The sequence below is a fragment of the Acromyrmex echinatior genome, unplaced genomic scaffold (assembly GCF_024713525.1).
Source record: "Acromyrmex echinatior isolate Ae372 unplaced genomic scaffold, ASM2471352v2 Scaffold37, whole genome shotgun sequence".
Classification (NCBI taxonomy): Eukaryota; Metazoa; Arthropoda; class Insecta; order Hymenoptera; family Formicidae; genus Acromyrmex; species Acromyrmex echinatior.
In genome coordinates, this window is record NW_028259070.1 from 70,697 (window position 1) to 76,708 (window position 6,012).

Below are 6,012 nucleotides of genomic sequence, written 5' to 3' on the forward strand. Positions count from 1 at the left end.
CTTTGTCCATCTTTCACTCAACCTTATATTGATAATCTATTCAGAAAGTTCCTTTTAATATTAACCGATTTTCTTAAGTTTTATGCATGCTCATTAATAATTGAACAAGAGAAATATTACTTCCTTAAAATTATTTCCTTATTGAAATTAACTCAAATTTAACACAAAATCAAAAAACGATATCAATTCCAATAATCTTTTAATATGAACCGTAATACATCACATTACATGATGCGGTAATACGACGTAAATGAACTTTTTTCATAATGCAATAATTTTATATATTACGAGGTTAAAATGTTATTAAATCTGTAATACAGTAATAGACGTCAAGTTCAATTTTAATTTTACCTTATCTTTTATTGCGTTTAAAACATTTTTCATAATAAATATTTCACTTTTCCTTAGGTGCGCCGCATTTCCTCATTTTCCTCTACCACAGTATCATGACTAAAATTTTCGTCATTACTTACATTAATATCATAAATGAGTATCGCAAATGAGCATTGAAAATAAAATTATTGACTTAAATAAGAAAATAAAATCTTAAATTATCTTCAACTTATATAAGAAAGTATAATAACATAATTTACAAGATTTTTCTTTGTTTCACAACACCTCGTGATTCTTATACATATTTGTACTACCGAAAGAAATTAAAAAGAATCATCCACAGATTCATCACCAACAGATTTTGAAAAATCAAAGATTTTATTAGTTGTTGGAATTAATTCGTAGCGTTTTTTAGTGAAAGAATGTTATTTATTTCACATGAGCATTAAAAAATACATTAATGAAAGTACTTCCCATCACTTGTAAAACGCTACGAATTGATTCCAACACCTAATATTTAAAACTCTACAATTCACATTTTTTTCTTTTACTTTATTGACTAAAATGTATAAGAATCATTAGTTAAAAAACAGGTTACCTTATATAAATAAATATATTTTTTTGAAATTAAATGTTGTTAATAAATTTTATTATTGTAATATGTCACTTGAAATTTTATATAAATAATAAAAGAGGCTTTATATTATTACATTTATTCTCATATATTGTAAAAAATTTTTTATATAGCTGTATATTATATATATTACAAGTTTACATTACTACAAAAGAAATTCAAAGCGAATTTTCTAAATATTGAAGGATAATGAAATTTTTTGAAAATTTTTTCATTTATCTTTCACTGTAAGTTCTGCAAGAAACATTCATTTGTTGTGAAACAAAATTTTTAATTAAAATTTGTCATTAACTCCTGTTATTTATTGTTGTGTATTGCATGCATTTTTTTAGTTAAAGAAAAAATTATCTGAGACTTTATTTTCTTTGAAATATTGAATTTCACAAAGAGGAATAAAGAAAGAAAAATAAAGACGAAATATAAATAGTAATATTATTTGTACAGATAAAAATTCGTGTAGAAAAATATTAAATTTTATAGGAATAATAACAGTTATTATCTATGCGAATAAAAGAGAGGAAGACTCTGCATGTATGTTTTTAAAAACTCTAATGCAGCTGCTAGACAAGGAGCATTTACTAAGGATCACTAAGGATCAAGAAGAAATCTACGATCTTGAGAAAGAAAACAACCTAACTCTTCTATTCAACAAAAGCCATGTTGTCGGCAAGATGCAGTTAGCATTATATATTATTGCGAAAGAATATAATCTTCTTGTTATGATCACGATAAACATTCTATGAAACGGTACTCCATGTAAATACATATTGTATATAAATAAGCAGTAAACATCGCCTAAAGCAAAATCCGAGAAACGCACATGTGATTACTATTACATACAATATTATATAAATTATTGTAATTCTATATGTCTTAACATTTGACTTTATTATAGAATAAATGTTTATAAAATCGACAAGCCCAACGGTTTAAATAGCGTATGTTAAAAATTGTTCTACTTGCATTTAGATCAATATTCATAATCGATTTTTATATTTAAGACTTAAGTACAGTCTTAATGAAATTTAATATATTTGTTACTTTTGTTATTGTTAATTCATGTGTACTTTATTCTCGCCCCTATTCGCTCCTCCAGATGATCTGTTATCCTCGACAGGGCGCGAACCGCCCCCTCTGCTTTCCGAGGCTGAGCTACCGGTTGAGAGCCCATCGACATTCGCAGATGGCATAAAGAAAATCGCGTAATTTCTGGAAAGAGTGACACGCTCGCTCGTGCCTGGCGTCCAACTATTATCTTGTGATTATGTGCCGCCCTTGAGAGCGGTCGTGGAAAGACGCATTTCGGTCACGTTTCGTTTAACGCCACGTCATCCGATCGCCTACGATCGAACCTTAGCTGTGAATGTGCGACGAAGTTGCGCCACGCTTGTGAGGTGTTGCAAATCTTAATGAACCAATCACAGAGTCGTATTAGCGTTTTAAAACTCTACTTACTAAAATGGTTTTGAAATAAAAATTAACTATGAATACTGACTATATCATTTTTCTCATCTGTGTTAATTGTAAGTGATAAAATTTATTTAATGCATGTTATGAAATATGCGCCATTATAATTCTGGGACAAAATGAAGAAAAGATTTATGAATACTTTAATGATATCTATATCATAATTAACAGGAATATATAATATAATTATATATATTATACTAATAGCAATAGTCTTTTTATATTAGCGGAAATGATGCTTGCGCCATAAATGATTATATTATTAAATACCAATTTGTAATGAATTAAAATGACATTATTCCGAGAAAAAGAAAGAACATCATATCCATTACACATAATTTACATACTAAATAATTATTAAATACGACGAAAGAACTAATCAGTATTGCGAGAAAAAAGTAACATTTAAAATAGCATAGTTGCAAGCATAATTGCAAGCTCCTATTGTCTATTGTATTTATATTTATGTTAACATGTATGTTTACGTTTATGTGAACTATGATCTATTGTATCATATTTTATGTTTATTACTCTGTTAACATATAGCTTTTTCATAAAGCTTTGCAATAAACTAAATTAAATTAAATTAAATTTAAATTAAACTGCATTAAATTTTATATAGCTTTTTAAAAAGTAGCACAAGTAAAGAAATAACTCGATGAAAATTGTTAAATAATTAAGTAACAAATTAAATATATTATATTAGTAGAAATTATAGGTATATGCAATTGTAAAAAGAAATATGTAATATATCAGAAAAATGCCTTAACAAAGAATTGGAAAGGCCTCGGGCAAGATTAAAGGAAAGCAACAAAACTGCAGACGTTACCTTCACTGAGAATCTTCTCCGCGACTTTTTTTTCATCGGCCGACCTCGATATACGCACGTAAAATTCGATAGCAAGTGTCTTTCACAATGTCTTTTGTTTTTGCTTAAATAAATCTAATATATTACAAGGCTCTTACCTATGCCATTTACTAAGATTTTAACTTATAAAGTTAGATACAGAAGAAAATATTTCACAAATATTACCGTTGAAAATAATATCGTTATTTACAATTGCTCTTGCATAAATTTCTTCTTTAATAGGTGTATATAATTACAGATTATTATTGCAAATATCTTAGATATCATATTGTTAGATCAAATATATCAATATATCAAATTAGTAAATCAGATATTAATTATGATTCTTTTACTGAACCAATTTTACACACATATATATCCTGAAAGAAATTTTATGCATTTTTTAGCAGTTATTGGACAATTATAATAATGTTCGTTTAGTAATTAAAAAGTAACATCGTACGTAGAATCTCAATTAAGATATAGCACTTTGCCTGTAATTACTGAGCACAAAATCTGAATCCATTTACTGAACAAAAACAGAATATATATAGATGTGTCTGAAATAACATCCATTAATTATATAGAATGCCCACTATTCCTAATAAAAAACTGAATCGAAAGGTCTTCCACTATTTTGCAACTTTCGCAATATTTTTCTTTAGTCACTCAATGAGCAAAATGTCTAAAATCGATGTAAAAGACAATTTTAAAATATCTTTAAGAATTCTTTAGAAGAAATTATCTTCAAGATACTTTACAAAGAACACTAAAAAATATCTTAAAATTGTCTTCATCGATTTTATCTGATAATCTTTTAAAATTAATATCTCGTTAACTGTTGTAAAAATTGTAAAATGGTAGAGGACTTTTCGACTCAGTTTTTTATTAGAAATAGCACTATATAATTAGTGGGCGTTATTTCAGATACACCCTGCATATATACAATAAATGGATAACATTTTAATTAATAATTATTATTATTAAGATTAAACATTAACAGGCAGGTTTACGCAAGTTGTACTTATTTTATTCGGAAAATTGCTTCAGAGCCATTGAGTAAAATTCTTATCAAGTTCATGTTCATTTTTTGCAATATTGTTACAACTAATGAGAATGCACTAATACTAAACAGTACATTGTTAGATATCAAAAGAACTCAATCCCTTGAGTCAATAACATTTCATTATTTTTAACTTCTACATATGTTAAAATCAATCCATTTTTACGATAAGTTTCAAAGTAAATATGTCCATATTAACGTTTGCATTTAGAAACAATAATAAACAAATTTAAGTTAAATTTAATAATTTTCTTGAATTATATCGTTTAACACCATTGTTATAGATAAATTAACGATATATAGGAGCAGTGACGATCGATAGAATGATTACGATTAAAAATAAAAAAAAATTGGACATTATGAATTTAACAGTGTAACTGGATGGAAACTATATATTTCTATCAAAATATATATATATATATATATATATATATATATGTTTATCTTATATTTATATATTTATTATTACGTATATATATGTATACTAATGTTATACATATAGTATATATATTAATGTTATACATATAGTATATTTTACATTATATAATTATGTAATTATTTGAATTTATGATACAAATATGTGTGTACATGGAAAAAAATATTAAAGAAATTATTTTAATTTATTCTAATATGTGATTTTTTAATGCTAATTTATTTAAAACATGTTCAAGTTTTCTTGATTATTTATACATATTAAGTATCTAAAGATTGTAATTACCAATATTCATAAATCAAGATAAGATTTTTTAATGAAAAATAGTATCACAAATACAATATAGATTTTTTTCCAGTCATCATAAATTTTTCCAGTCATTATTTGCATTAATTATATATTTGCATTATAATATAACGTTGTATATTTCAAAAGCAAAGCTATAATACAGGAGGAACGGGTTCGTAGGGAGTGGCGCATTGCAATTTTGAAATAAATTTTGAAAGTAACCAAACAAGCATTTCGCGAAAAATCTTAGGCGATAGTCAACTACTAATAAAATCTTTAACTAAGAAAAAATAAGAAAGAGAAGGAGTAAATTGTACATAAGTGTGCGAAAATATATATATATTCTTTTTTTAAGCGTAATCAATTTATTATGTCAAGCTTCACAACAAAATACAAATACTCTCATATTTCTATTATATTTCTTTTTTATATTATTACACAATGTAGATTAAATTTTTTCTGATGCCATTACACAGTAGTACATTAAATTACACAATAGTAAAAAGTACTTACTCTTTTTACGGTCAGCTCATGATCTCCATAAAGTTTGTGTCATAATACGACTATTATAAATATGTTTGCACAAAAGATGATGTAATTATTAACTAATAAAATATTTTAAAAGTCATGTTAAAGTAAAAACTTTTACACATACTCTAAGCTTTTTTTTTCTAAAATTATTCTACTTATATACATTTTATTGACGTACATAATTATAATCAATTATAATAATTATAATAAATTTTTTAAAATCCTTAAAAATTATTCACAAGATAAAAGTAGAATGCGAATAAGTTATGCATAGATCTCTCTTCTTGTAATGGTAAGCTTCTAAATACTTATAGCGAATTTGATTGAACACACTTAATGCATACTGTGCACATTAAAGTCATAGATAAAATAACGTGAAGGTATGTTTGTACATAAACATAGAGATCGATTAAATC